The 14,583-nt window shown below is 40.6% G+C and overlaps 1 long non-coding RNA gene across 1 annotated transcript; it reads left to right on the forward strand.

The window, feature by feature from the left end:
- The first annotated feature begins 6,552 nt into the window (after window positions 1-6,552).
- On the forward strand, window positions 6,553-14,190 carry LOC112670880 (uncharacterized). Its single transcript, XR_003143269.3, has 3 exons — window positions 6,553-6,670; window positions 6,867-6,954; window positions 13,852-14,190. It is a non-coding gene; the product is annotated as an uncharacterized LOC112670880 (long non-coding RNA).
- Window positions 14,191-14,583: the final 393 nt, after the last annotated feature.

Below are 14,583 nucleotides of genomic sequence, written 5' to 3' on the forward strand. Positions count from 1 at the left end.
AGAAAACAAGGTAGTTGGCTGAATAAGTTGAGTTCCTGGTTGTGTTAAACAGAGTCCTGTGGTGTTCTGTTCTATGTCATGGCTTTATTCACCTTGATTAGCATGGAAGTTGGCTGTGCTCCCTGGTTGTTCTCCTCTTTGCCTTCTGAACAAGATCTGTCAATTGCTGTTCAGTCGACTCTGCAAAGCAGCCCAGAAATTGTGGCTGAGACTCCTTAGTTTCAGGAACTGGACCTCCTTACCCCTTTGCACACTTAATTCAAATCTCATTATTGGTTGGGTTGAGGTTGGGAGGCAAAGGGATGATTCATTAGCTGCTTCCCTTCTAGCTTCAGGTGGTTGAGCTACTTACCATTTGGCAAATGCCAGGGTAATAATGTTGCAAGTAAGATCCACCAATGGATGCTAGAATCATAGGTGAAGGTTTGAGGAGAAACAGGATATTTGTATAGTCTTAAAGTACCATTCTCAAGATTTTATTAATCCCAATGGAAAAAAAAAGTAACTTTACAATGGTGAAACCCAGAAGATATTCCCTTCACCAAGTGCTCAAGTAATGAATTCCTTCCACTCCCCTACCCTCATGATGCACTGAGAGGGAGCCAACATTGTTTTGATGATATTCTTACTAAAAATGCATAACCTCAATGAGAAAACATCAGACAAATCCATTCTGAAAAGTAACTGACCAGCAATCTTAAAAAGTGTGATTCACTTTTAAATAATTCACTTCAAAAGACTAATGAGTTATCATGGATTTGAGGGGACTAAGGAGACAAAACACTGTGGGATTCTGGATTGGATTCTAGAAGAGAAAAAGGACATTGGTAGAAAAACTGATGAAATCCAAATAAATGTTAGCACTGGGTGAAGGAAATATGGGACCTAGCTGTACTACTTTTGCAACTTTTTTTAAGTCTCAAGTTATTTCAAAATAAAAAATAAAAAGGGGATCCCTGGGTGGCGCAGCGGTTTGGCGCCTGCCTTTGGCCCAGGGCGCGATCCTGGAGACCCGGGATCGAATCCCACGTCGGGCTCCCGGTGCATGGAGCCTGCTTCTCCCTCTGCCTGTGGCTCTGCCTCTCTCTCTCTCTGACTATCATAAATAAATAAAAAATTTAAAAAAAATAAAAAAATAAAAAAATAAAAAATAAAAAGAAAAAAAAGAAAAAAAAAAGAAATGATGCACTGAATGAAAAAAGAATGGTGTGAATTACAGGGGCATCTGGGGGGCTCAGTTGGTTAAATGTTTGACTCTTGATTTCAACTCAGATCATGATCTCAGGGTCCTGAGATGGAGCCCAGCGTCTGGCTCCACACTCAGCGGGGAGTCTGCTTGAGATTCTCTCTCCTTCTCTCTCTCTACCCCTCCTCCCCACTTTCTCTCTCTCTCCTAAATAAATAAATAAATAAAATCTTAAAAAAAAAAAAAAAAAAAAAAAGAATGGTCTGAGTTCCAAAAGCTGCCACTGTAAAACCCAGCTTTAGCCTGGACAGGTTTTAGGTTTTGTTCACCTTTGTACCTTATTGTAGTCAAAGCTGGAGGTAAACCACTGCTTTCAATGGGAAAAAAAAAAACAAAACAAAAGTCTGCATGGGCCCTTCTTCATAGTTCTTTGTTGTGAATAACGCAATAGGGTTATTGTTTATTGAAAGGTGCATTCACTACGGTTGTCAAAGACAGTCTGTTTGTGGAATGTCATATTCTGAGATTTGTGTTATTTGGATTTCCAGTTTGTGTGAATTATATTATGCTGTCTAGTCTCAAGGATCTGCAGACTGGATGCAGTTGGCTCTGCTTCATCCTGTGGGTCTGGATCTGCTCCGACTTGGACCAAGGGGTTAATTGGGACATAGTTTTCTCAGAGTGGTGGCAGAAACACAAGAGGGCAAGTCTCACCACACAAGGACATTTTAAGCTTTAGTTTGTGTCCCATCTAATGCTTCTTGGTCAAAACCATTCACTTGGCCATGCCTAAAGTCAAGGAGTGGGGAGCTACACTCTGCATGGAGGTTGTGGCAGGAGGGGATAAAGTACATATTTTTGGTAATATAGCTAATCAACCATAATATTTATGGCCTTTGCTGCCTCCACCACATGGCTACTTGTGGCCTGCTCCACAGAACCTTCTTCCTTTGCTTAAGTGCAGATATGGAAAGACTGACCTGCCCCATGGATAGGATCAGTTTCCACAGGTGCTATGACTGCTTGGTGGTTTCTCAGAAGTGAAAATGCTTCTTCCATTACAGTACAGTAAGAGTAGGGTCTCAGAGCATTACAGCCTGAGTGCTGTGGTGTTAAAGGAATGTCTTGCGGTCCTCCTCTTAGTTCCTACAGAGGTACGTGGACACCATCAGGTCAATTGGGCCAGGTGGCTCCAGGTACCAGGCTCCGCTGGTTATCCAGGATCACTACTGGCCCTCCTCATGGACTGGCTTGCCCTACCAGACCCCAGCCTACACAGTAAGTTCTTTTCTGCCATCTGTCCACCCTTCCCTTCAATCTGGCTTCCAATGCCCTCGCTTCTCAGTTATAAATAGAAATGAGGTTTATTGATTTGTTTGTTTGGGTTTCTCCAGGAGGCTCCTTGCCTCCCCCAGATCATTGGGTGCAAATACTCATTTGTCAGGAGACTTAGTCCTCTGTCTCAGAATTCTAGTGTCCTGAACCAGAAAGACCATCTTATTTGTCTTCTACCCATTGCAGTGAGTTACGCGTGACCCCACGTAACTTAAATGATCAAAAGGCATTTGTTCAAAGGAGCTAACCTTCTGAACCTTTCATAATCTGACTCAACCTTATTTCCTTTGATTCTCCAATGTTTTCTATCCACTCAATCTGGCTACTTTTCTCATTGCTCCAAGGTCACAGTGCCTAACCACTGTCTAGACTTCTCAGTCTAGACCCTACCTCTCCCTTCTTGCCTGCAAATCCTGCCTGCCCTTCAGGGCTCACACAGAACTCACATTTCCCCCTGCTGTTCCTGTCTTAGGTGAGTTCTCCATTGTTCTATGCTCTGAAACACATGAATTTCAACTACAGCTTGACCTTTAATAATTCTTTTGTTTTGTTTTTGTAATTGCATGCAAAATATAACAACATAAATTATCTTCAGCAACTAATTAGATTATAATGTCTTTGTGGGCAGAGCCCCCCGATACTGCTTCTGTATCCTCCCTGGCCAGGAAGATGATTTTAAGCACACAATAGGATTTCAAGAAATTCACCACCAGTTTCAAAATTTAAACCACGAAATAAGCCCTTTACTCTCTCCTACATTAACAGACAAAAGCTAAGAAGGAAAGCAGATTAAAAAAGATCAGAAAGAATAACCTCAATGTGGATATTAAATATTTTAAAAGAAATAGTAACTTTCAATTAGAAAGAAAAGTGGTCCTTTGAAGACAAAAAGGGCATTATTCACAAAGAAAAAGTTATTCTGGCTTTATTTTTGTCAGATGATGAATCAATACTAACTATTCCAAACTCTTATCTAAATACAGTAATAGGCTCTGTTTCCCCAGTATTTTATTAGCTGAGTGAGGGCAGACATCATTCATTGCCCTCCACTTAATAGGAAGATAAGGAACCGAGGGTCACAGCACATATATGCTTTGCCCAGCATCTTGGCTTCTAAAGGATGCAACCAGGCCTAAGTTGTCTCCCGACTTCAGGGCCAGGGTTCTTCCCACCACCCTTGTTGCAAATCTCTGTTCCTTGAGGATAAGTCCTTTTTTTCACCCTCCTGGGGTAACTCTGTAGCTTTTTTTTTTTTAAGATTTTATTTATTTATTCATGAGAGACACACAGAGAGGCAGAGACATAGGTAGAGGGAGAAGCAGGCTCCCTGCTGGAAGCCTGATGTGGGACTTGATCCCAGGACCCTGGGATTATGGCCTGAGCTGAAGGCAGACTCTCAACCACTGAGCCACCCAGGTGCCCCAACTCCATAGGTTTTGTAAAAGATCTATCATTCTGAAGATGAATTGAGCTATCAGGTAAACATTTTAGGAAAGGAAAGGAGCTTAGTTGGAATACGAGAGGATTCTGGTGTGGGTAGCTACCTGGCATTGACTGACAACGTAATGACTTCCCATAACATGGAGCAGCAATCACGAGGTGAGAGTAATGGACAGAGGCTCTTAAGTAGTTTCAGGTATGGATAAAATGAGCACTCTTCATTAATGAAGGCAGGTGCAGGTGCTGGAGTTTGCATGTCGCTGGTGGGTGGGATGGTATTAGGGTGCTAAGTGTTTGGCTCAGTCTAACATTCAAGTCCTCTGTTGCATCTATGATCTGCATTTCTGGTGCTTTCTTCCCCCAATTCCCTTTACTTAGCTTACCACTCAGCTCAGCTAGGACACCCAGGGTTCTCTGAACACAGTCCCCCTTCTTCCCCTGTCTCCCCAAGTTTGCACACCTACAATCACTTTCTGCTCTAAGATCCAGCTCAAAGGCAGCTCTTCTTGGAAGTTGCCCTCTTTCCCCAGCAGGAAGTGGGCTCCCCTGTTTCTCAAACCCTAAACCTGCTCTTTCACTTCTCTGATGGCCCATTGTCATGCAGTGTCTTTATTATAGTGTTTGTTCCTCTCTCCTTTGTGAGTGCAAAATCTTTAAAGAAGGCTTATCAGACCCAGCATAGTGCCTGGCACATGGCAATCCTCAGTGTAAACACTGCTTGGGAAAATGACTGAGTGAGCAAAGAACCAAATGTTTTACTTATCTAGCCTGCTAAATATTTTATTGCAAAATTTTCATATGATCATTGGAATCACTATTCTTTTAGAATATGAAAAAAAATCATTTTACCCCAGACATGTGCTCTTCCTTCTTTCCCAAAACTGTTTTATTAAGAACATCATATGGAAGAGGGAAAGTAACCAAATTGAGGGATAACTACTAAGCACCTGAAAATGCCCTGCTATTATATCTTAAGGCTCATTTGGGTAGAAGCAGGATTTTTAAAACACTAGGGGTTGCACTTGTTTCTCATGGATATTTACATTTACTTAAACAACTGCACCAAATACAGAAGTGACTTAGAGTTGGAGATTCTGTTTCTTCCCTTTTGAAAGACTTTCCCCCATGTAGTGAGTCTGCCTGTCTATCTATCTATCTATCTATCTATCTATCATCTATCATCTATCTATCATCTTCTACAGTGTGCCGACATTAGAACAGCTTTGTCCAGTAGAACTTTCTAAGATGATGGAAATGTTCTTTTTTTTTTTTTAATTTTTATTTATTTATGATAGTCACAGAGAGAGAGAGAGAGGCAGAGACATAGGCAGAGGGAGAAGCAGGCTCCATGCACCGGGAGCCTGATGTGGGATTCGATCCTGGGTCTCCAGGATCGCGCCCTGGGCCAAAGGCAGGCGCCAAACCGCTGCGCCACCCAGGGATCCCTGGAAATGTTCTATGTCTGCACTGTCCAGTAGGGCACCACTAGCCATGTGTGGCCACTGAGCACTTGAAATGTGCCCGTGTGATTCAGGAACTGAATTTCAAATTTTATTTGAATTATTTAAAATTAATCCGTATAACTGTAAGTAGCCACATGTGGTTAGTGGCTACTATATTGGACAAGTCAGATTTAGGGCCTCATGGCCTTTCTTACCTCTGGTGTCAGAGAGAAGGGATCCACTTCTACTCCCACTGTGTGGGGCAGCCTGGGGAAAACTCAGGTTTCGAAGGCCTTTTGTCTCCACTCCAGAAGGGTTTCTCTAGCATCTTCAGAGCAGTGAAAGAGAGCAAGAAGAAGAGCCAGGATTTTATGTGTTTATGAGTTAGGTTACTTTTGTCCAGCTTTTTATTTATTTAAAGGCCACATGCCACATAGCATTACTAAGTTGGTATCATAACAGTTCTGTCTATGTTGTTTTCAAAGTTATTGTTCATAGCTTCTTTAATTCTCCCTGAAGACTATGAATCTGCAGAGAATAAGTATGATTAAGTAGAGTAAGCTGAGATTTCCCTGTAAATTACTGGTGTCCAAATGAGATGTCTTCTACCACCCTGTCCTTATCTCCTACTGCTCACACACACAGTTTTATTAGGAGAGACTTTTTTTGGTGATGAGTTGCTACCATTTTGTTTTATGGGGTGGAGAATGTTATTTTCATATTGTAACTGGTACCATGTCTGCCTGAACTTTTTTGATGTTTGGAAGCAAAACAACCACTTACTCCTTGCCTAAAAATTCTTATCAGTGAGGCCCACACAATTGAGCAAGGTGTTTACATGAAGAAATCAACCCACAAAATAAAAACTCTATGAAAGGTGAGGCTGGGAGAAAAGACATACTTTTTTTTTTTTTTTTTTTTTTTTTTTGAGGAGGGGCCGCCTGGAAGCCTCTCTTAGAAACTTTATTCTCATGAAGAAAGATGGGAATTAGAATGAAAATAAACATCTTTTGTTTAGAGCAGCCGGTTTAAATGTGTGCTGTTTCCAGACCCCTTAGCAGAAAGCCAGCCATTTCCATGGCAGCACAGTGACATCATTTCATAGCTCTTCTACGTGGGAATAACAACCAACAGCCCTTCTGCCCTCACCTTCAGATGCCACCCCTCATCCCGGCCTCAACTTGCCATCAGCAGGGGCACCATTGACGGCCCCTGTAACATCCAGGGGGACTGCATTGCAGCGATCGTTTGTTTTTGGGGAGGGGTGGTAATTACCAGCACATGATTATTTTATTTTGTCTGAATTATTTACGATGGAAGGAAGCAGTTTGGAGGGGAGGGGATGCTAAGGAGTGTGTTCAACTCCACTCGCTTGCATTGATTCTAGCCAGAGCGAGAAGAGCAAACCTATTAAGAAGAAAAATCACTTCCTTTCCTTTTTCTCTTTCCTCTCCCACCCCTAGGTCTTGGAAATAAATAAATAATGCAAAGAGAAGCCCTGGTGGCTGCAGGGAGGGGCCAGCAGCTGGGGACTGGTCCCCATTACTGCAGGTGAGTGCCTGGAGCTCTCCGTGGTTCTGTTCTCTCTCCTCCTCCCATCTGGCCTGATGGTGGATAATGAGCACCACGTATGGATTTAAATCCCATTTAGAGGATATTCCCTTATGGAATTTGTGATCAGGAAAGTTGGGTTTTAACCCCAGATGTGCCATTCCCTTGTTGTTTTTACATTTAAGAGTTAGAGCTTCTGACTTCCAAAAGAACTTGTGGATGGTATATAGAGGCAAACAGTGCATGAAGACCCCTTTGGGGATAAAACAGAATGGAAGCTGCGGGAAGAGACAATGACTGTAACAGTTGGCCAATAGGAGCGCAGTGCTTTTGTGCTTCCATTCCTCCTTTGCAAAATAGGAAAAGCAAACCCACCTCCTGCCCTGTGAAGCGCGAGGTACAGAAATCTCTGTGAGAAGAGGTGTCAGATCATTTTGGCAAGATAATGAATTTTTCTATTAAGAAAACAAACAAATATGTAAATAGAGGCCGAGTGCCCCTCTGACCTGACTCTATTGCATACCTGCAGAACAGCCCCTGGCACACTCAAGAGGGGGAGCTGGGGCCTTCTCAGTATGTGTTGGCATGAATGTGTGGGTGAGCCACCTGAGAGACAAGGGGAGGGACCCTAACTAAGCGAGATAGTGGCTATATTAATTTTTTCTTCATTGAAGAACTTTTGAACAGAAGGTTAAAATACTTACAAATTCATAATAGGTATGCATTGGAAGACTTTGTGATAAAATGAATGTCTCTGCATCTACCCACCCAAATTAAGAAATATAGTACATTATTATCACCATTGAGACTCTAATAATGCCCTTCTTACTCCCAGAGGTAACCCCTATCCTGATTTTATGCATGTTATGCTCCAGATATGCCTCTATTTATATGTTGATGATGTGATTTTTTCTATTATGGCTTCATTTTCAAGTCCTCATTATTTAAACTCCTCTCATGCTCCTGCTTTTTAAAAACAAATTTTCCATGTTTGAACCATATGTAAATGGAATCATACTGTTATATTCTTCTATGAATTGCTTTTCTTCACTCAATATTATATTTGTGAGATTTGTCTAAGTTGATACATGTAACATACTTTATTCATACTCACTACTGTTTGTTATTCCGTTGTGTGAATACTCTGAGACTTATTTATCCATCCTTTTCTTGATGACCATCTGGATGTCTCCATTTTTTTGTTATTACAAGCCATATTTCCATGAATATTCTAATCCAATCTAGTCTCTTGGTCTAAAAATTTCTCCATTATATATGCCCGAGAGTAGTGTTGCTAGCTCATAGGGAATGAGCAGCTTCAACTTTATTAGATCATGCCAAGATCTGAGTGGTTGTTCAAGTTGCACTCCCAATAGCGCTTTTTAAGAAGAAACTCAAGGATGTGAATCAACCATGGGCTGATTCAGCTGTTCTCAAATATCTGTGTTAAGAGGAAAGAGAGCCAGCATGGCTAAGAAGAATCCTCAGATAATGATGATAGTGACATGACGTTGGCCAGGCACTGTCTTCGACACTTCACACATGGGGACTCATTTCATTTTTATAATTACTTTAAGAAGTTTGTACTATTATCCTCACCTGCAGGCAAGAAAATCTGAGCCCTGAAAGGTTAATTAATTTCACTGGTAAATGTAGGATCTGGAATTTGAACTGTTGCTCTGAACCCCATGCCTCATTTTAGCCATTAACCTATGAGTTCACTCTAGATGAGCCAGTAATAAGGGCAGCTTCACGACTGATGAGTGATTGGCTACTTTGCCATTCAGGATGGAGCTTACCTTTCCAGTCATACTACTTATCACACACTGCCTTTTGCAGTTCTCCTCACTGAGAGCTTTGACTGTATTTCGACTTCATCAGAATTTGATTGTTAGGAAACAAAGAAAACCATTCTTTCTTGGGCAGCATGGAATTTGGATGACCTCTTTGGCTAATGTCAGAGAAAATGTCAGAAGGAATTCTTAAACCCAACACCCCAAATCCTAACTTAGCATAGCCTACCTGAAGTTGATGCTATGGTTATCGACACTTGGCTAGACAAGAAGAGAAATAATTGCTGCCACTGGCCCATCCTAGGTACTGTAGTTTGCATGACAAAGTGCAGGGGGAGGATATTGACTATTTCAAAGGCTGCTCAAAATTGCTAAAATATGACATAATAATGCTGTCACAAGGCACATAGGCATTGCTATTTTTTGTCATGAAAACATCAGCAGAAATGAAGAACCATACATAAATTCATATCTTAAGATCAATAAAGCTGTATTTTTTTGGTCCAAATTATTCAGATTATTCTTTTGCATGATATTTTCAGTCCTCAACTCTCCACTTCCCTTTGTCTGTACACAGACATTTGAACAGGACAGAAAAGTGATGTTGCTGAAATTTAATACCTGGAATCCTTCTCTATGATCTGTCTTTAAAAGTAAACATTATTTCACATATGATTAACAGCAATGTTCTCAAGACAATGATTTCTATTTTTGTTTGTTTGTTTAAAATAGGGATGTTTATATGAAAACCCAGTACAAGGACTAAACTATTAAGCTCCTCCTAAGTCAAAATAGGCATATTTCATGTTGAAATATGTCATTTTAATGTTGAAAGAAAAGAAAGTTTTTAAAGATTTGGCCTATAGAGTAAATTTCAAAATGGGAAACAACACTGGTCCTGTAACTGATATTTATCTTCTCCTGGTGAGTTCAATTCCCTGTAGCAGCATAGAGAGGAAAAGAAAATATTGGAACTTAGAGTAATAAAGTGAATACAGCAGGCTCTGCATGTGTGAATGACACTTCCTTCACAAAATGAGAGTAACTGGAAGGCCTAAGACATATTCCCCTTTTCTGAAAATATCCCAGATGGTTTGACTTTTACCAATGTATTTACTGTCTTGAATCTCACCAGTGGGAGAATCACTGGGCTTTGGGACAGGCCCCTTTAGGAAGTCAAATGTCTTGGAGACTGTTAAGAAACAATGGGCTATTCATTTGTGACTATGAATTGGATCAATCGGATGGTTTTCCTTTTGGCAACCAATTGGGAGGGGTCTACAATGTGGAGTTCAAAGTTCTGAAACTAGGGGCTGAAGTAATTAGGAGGACGTACATGAAGGATGAGTGAGCACCAAGGTGAGGGGTTTAGGGAAGCCATGATGATGCTGAGTCCACAGGGAGAAATGGGAACAATGTTAAGAGGATAAAGGAAGTGAGCTGGGAAGACAAATTTGGCTTACTTTAAAAAATGTGACTATAGGGGTGCCTGGATGGTTCAATTGGTTAATCATCTGACTTGATTTTGGCTCAGGTCATGATCTCAGGGATCTGATCTCCACGTGGAGTCTGCTTGAGATTCTCTCTGCCTGCCCCTGTCCATACTCTCTCTCCTCTCTCAATATAAATAAATAAAATCTAAAAAAAAAAATAAAAATAAAAATAAAAAATGTGACTGCATCATAGAACTGTCTGATTCTAGGCCACTGATGTTATTCTTTTTAGCATTAAATCAGTTTTGGTGAGCTAATATGATAAACTGTGATTTACAATTTTATTTTTAAGGAAAAATGCATTCAGAAGCTAATAGATTGAATGATTAGCTCTAATTCTTCACTCCCTTACTTTAGGCTCATGTAGGAGGAGTGTATTTTACTATCCCTTGACTTTGGGCTCATCCATAGAACTTGATTTTGGCCAACCGCATGTGGGCAAAGTGTGCCAGTACTGACTCTAGGGCTTTAGAGGCTTTGTCTTTTTCTGCTTGCCTTCTTGTGCCTTATGCACTTCTCCTCTCTCTATGGGATGATCTTTCATGGATAGCTGCTACCCATTTAGCTGAGTTGCAACTTGAAGGAAAGCCATGGAACCTGAACATCAGCTTAAATTTGTTGATGTGTAGCTTACTTGAAGATATGTGAGAATAAATGCTAGTTGGTTTTTAAGTCACCGAGTTTTGGGATGGTTTGTTACACAGAATCTTTGTGGCAATAGCTAACTGATACATAGAGTTCTAAAGAACTCTCTTATAAGTGAATTATTGGAATATGAATTTTCCTGTGTTGCAACAAGATCATTATCCTCTTTTTAAAGAGAATTTTAAAAATTCAGTTCTAGGTCAGTGATAGGACAAGTACACAATTTGTTACCTGATAAGACAAAGATTAACAAAGACTATGTCTTGCACTTTAGCTTAGCACTACAAGCTATTGCATATAGGGATGGTTTTCAGACAACTCTATCAAGTACTGGTGCCTCCAGGGAGTTCTCATAAAGGCTGTCTTGTAGTGGAATTTCCCTCTCTCCCTCCTTCACCTAGCTTCAACCGTATCAGAGCTACTTTTATTTGTTTTGCATAGTGGGCTTCTTTGTAAGGTTTTGTCCAATTAAAAAGCTGAGATAAGTTTGAACACCTTCAGTGAACTCCTTGCTTTTCTTGGAACTCACACTTTCCCACACTTGTACATCTCTTCCTTCTGCCCAGATTGATCTCTTAGCTTCTCTATAGAAAGCTCCTATTCATTCTTCAATACTCATGATCTCAAAATATGTCTTTGATATTTCTTCCTTCAGAAGATGGAGCCTCATTGCCATGCCCTTAAGTGTGGGCTGACCTGAGTAACTTTGAAAAAAGTGGGATATGTAGGAAGTGACAGTGTGGGATGTCTAAGATTAGGACCTCTCTCTCTCTGTCTCCGTCTCAGTCTCTTAGTTCACTCATTCTTGGGAAATCCAGCTGCCATTTTATGAGAACACTCAAGCAACCTGACAGAGAGGTCCAGTAAGATTAACTGAGGCCTCTTGCCAACAGCCATGTGAGTGATCTTGATTGCAACCTAATGAGAAACCTTAACTCTCCAATTCTTGACTCACTGAAATTGTGAGGGAAAAAAAAAGTTAGCTTTAAGCTGCCCTGTTTGGGGTAATTTATTATGCAGCAATATAGGTATCCCCTGCTTTCTGAAAGTTTATGTCACTTCACTTTTATGAAAGGCTATTAGTACACTGATGGCTTTCTTCATAAAAGTGAAAATCTTCAGATTTCTTTAGGTTAGTGAAAAAAGGCACTAATTTTGGTTAGCAAAAACCGGTACTTACGTGGGTCTTTTATAAAAGCTGCTCTTCTGAAATTCCTAAGTATTAATATTTTTCTTCTTTTTCATAACTTTTAATATATACCTGATTTGCATAGTTTATCCCATTGCATTATCTATTTATATATCTGTCTTCCCCATTAAACTATGAGATACTTTGTTCTCAGATGCCTGGCATGGTTCTTGACATTTTATATATTAGATAAAAGATTTTAAAAAATAGCCTCAGCCCAAATCTGAAAAAAAATCACTCAGAGAATAAGACAAAGGATAAAAAAGAGTTATCTCTATCTCCACCACAGTAATTCTCAGTTCAGACCAGAGACGATAAAAAAGCAGAAAACCTTCAAATGAAGTCAATACTATATATATATTTTTATAGCTTGTGAGCATATAAAACAGTTCTCTTGTTTTGGCATATGATAGACATTCCTGCTCAGATGGTGTGTCTGAAATCATGGGGTCTGTAAAAGACTAGGATTGGTGTTTTGGGTTTATAGGTGAACAAGTTGGAAATCTATCACCATCCAAAACAAGCTCTGGATTTATGGCTTTGATCAAGTGTAAATAGAAGGTAGTATATAATTTACTAAGCTATAGAGGATGTTTGACGTTTTTTAGAAGCCGGAGCTACAAAGTCAAATCAAAATGGTGAAGCTGGTATCTGGTTAATTCCATGTGGACCCAGTAATTTGGAATGAGTTTTTGGCTATGCCAGACTATACAGGCCCTGAAAAATTGGGTATTTAAAATTGAGATTTGATGATGATGATTTGTGTTTCTATTTCAGTGGTCATCTAGATATTAGTAGAAAAATACTCTGGAACATCTGGAGGTCAATCGAATAACCTAGAACTGCCATGTAATATCAGGTCTCAAGTTCATGACTCAAGATGGCTCAAATGGCCCCTCAGGTGACAGGGTTTAGCTTCTAATGCAATGTTTTTCAGACTGAGGTCTGTGGGCTTATAATTTTAAGGATCCACAAGTTCTTACATTTAGAAAACTGTGATAGAGACAATAAATGCTTCCTCGGAGGAGGTATTATTGATTTTTCATCTGGGTAGTCAAGGGAAGGTTTTATGAGGGAGCTGGCGTCCGAACTGGCCCTCAAGGACAGGCCCTGCATGCTTTCTCTTAACAAATGACATCAAGTGTCCATTTAAACTATCTGCTTGAGAAAATGCCCCACTTCCAGGGGCCATTCATTACTTCCTGGTTTTCCTTGAGAGCTTCAATGTGTTAGTTATATTTAATTATGGTATGGCCCAGAGAGAAGATGGAGTAGAAACAGTGTGTGGATGAAGCCATGGAGGAAAGGAGAGGGTGGGGCTTGCAGAGGGGAAAGAAAACAGTTCAGGTTGGCTGGAGTGCAGGGCAGATACAGGGTACAGTAGACCAAAGGTGCAAAGTCTATTGTGAAGGCCAAGGCTCAAGAGTGTATATTTATTTTTTCTGTATTTAGGCAAAGGAGGAGGTGTGTGTGTGTGTGTGTGTGTGTGTGTGTGTGTGTCTCAGGATTGGTCATTTTATGCCGATGGGGATGGGTCTGACAACATTACAACTAACATAAATTGATGGTCCTATTGTTGAATAACCGTGTCAGTATCATTTTGTTTTAGAACTGTTGCTCATCAGTAAAACTGTTGGGCATGTGGGGACTTTTCAATGTACATGTCACTTTTGATCCTTGGAGAAGACACGGGAGACACACCCTTGCTGACAAAGTAGACCTGGGCAGTTGTGTCTAAACTGCATCATCCTGCTCACTTTTACCCCCACCCGGACAGGTTAAATCCAACTCAGCAGCTGATTGTGGACGAACTGATCCATTGCCTGAGCTGAGCTAATCAGATTCTGTCTTATGGGGATTTGAAATTCAGGCACTGAGAAACTCAGTGGGTAAGATGAAGATGGTGCTGGAACTGAAAGTTTGTTCCAAGTGAGACCATGTGGAAAGCAGAGGAAGCTTACCGAGAGACCAAAGTGAAGAAAGAAGAAGAGCATGGCCAAGATGAAACCCACAGAGAGACAATAACCCGGGCTTCGTTCCAGTTTCAGTTCCAGTTATGACTTGGCCTATATCTCATTTGTTTCCTGTCTGTACTTTCCATTCTTTTTAGGATTGCCTGTTGCATCTTTACAATAAAATTCTCTATGTGTAAACTAATTTGAGTGGGTTACTCTCTCTTGCATACACACATAACCCTTCTAAAATAATGTTGAATTTTCAAATGGAGCCATTCATTTCCTAGAGACCATCAGGCTGCAGTGAGTATCATCAGTTTCCCAGTGCAGGTGCTAGCTAAATCCTCTTTCACCATGAAGACATGAATTGCTTCAGTTTATTAGTGAGGACTCTGGGAGACAAGTTGGCAAGTGCAACTTGACACTGCTGGATGGGACTCCAACTCGAGGCGCCCAGGGTTGACCAAAGACCTCAGCAGTCACAAAGAAGATCTACACCAACCATAAGCCATGGATATTTGACAAAATCTGTAACAAGTGACCACAGTAACTAT

The sequence above is a fragment of the Canis lupus genome, chromosome 14 (genome assembly GCF_003254725.2).
Source record: "Canis lupus dingo isolate Sandy chromosome 14, ASM325472v2, whole genome shotgun sequence".
In the NCBI taxonomy this organism is placed as follows: Eukaryota; Metazoa; Chordata; class Mammalia; order Carnivora; family Canidae; genus Canis; species Canis lupus.